General features: G+C 42.6%; 1 protein-coding gene across 1 annotated transcript in view; it reads right to left on the reverse strand.

Annotated features, from left to right (window-relative positions):
- The window catches only part of LOC109961468 (receptor-type tyrosine-protein phosphatase N2-like), a 66,637-nt gene that overhangs the window by 21,154 nt on the left and 44,957 nt on the right, over positions 1–526 (reverse strand). The gene's annotated exons all lie outside the window — the stretch shown is intronic.

The raw sequence follows: 526 nt of genomic DNA on the forward strand, positions 1-526 counted from the left end.
GACGGTCCGTTCTCAACTAAATATTTCCTTTAAATATAAAGAAATTAACATAACTTGACAAATAAAGTTCTAACATAAACTACCAACAAATAAACAATAAATTTCTCCCAAACTCCCCCCTTTCTTATATTGGGCACTTGGTGCAGTCCAGGCCTAGTGGGAGGTATTTAAACCTGCTGCTTCCTCAGTCCAATCTTTTGACTAAACCGCCCCCCCTCCATGGACCAGGAAACATGGTAACTCAAAAGAAAAGGTAAACATTAACAATACAAAATTAATCAAACATGCATGCTCATCGATCAGTTGTGTATGTCTAATATAAATTACCCACCCAAGTCCATGGCTGGTGGTGGTCTAAGTCCTCACATGGTGAAGGCCAGGACTGAGGCCTTCACACACCCATACATAGAGCCAGGAGCAATGGAGGAGAAGAGACTGAGGAAGACTTTGATCACTGACCTGAGCACATTCAAGCACTCAACCACAGAAGGCAGTCAGTGATGAGAAGAAGAGAGGAGAGGGACCA

This window comes from Monopterus albus, unplaced genomic scaffold, assembly GCF_001952655.1.
Source record: "Monopterus albus unplaced genomic scaffold, M_albus_1.0 scaffold55.1, whole genome shotgun sequence".
NCBI lineage: Eukaryota > Metazoa > Chordata > Actinopteri > Synbranchiformes > Synbranchidae > Monopterus > Monopterus albus.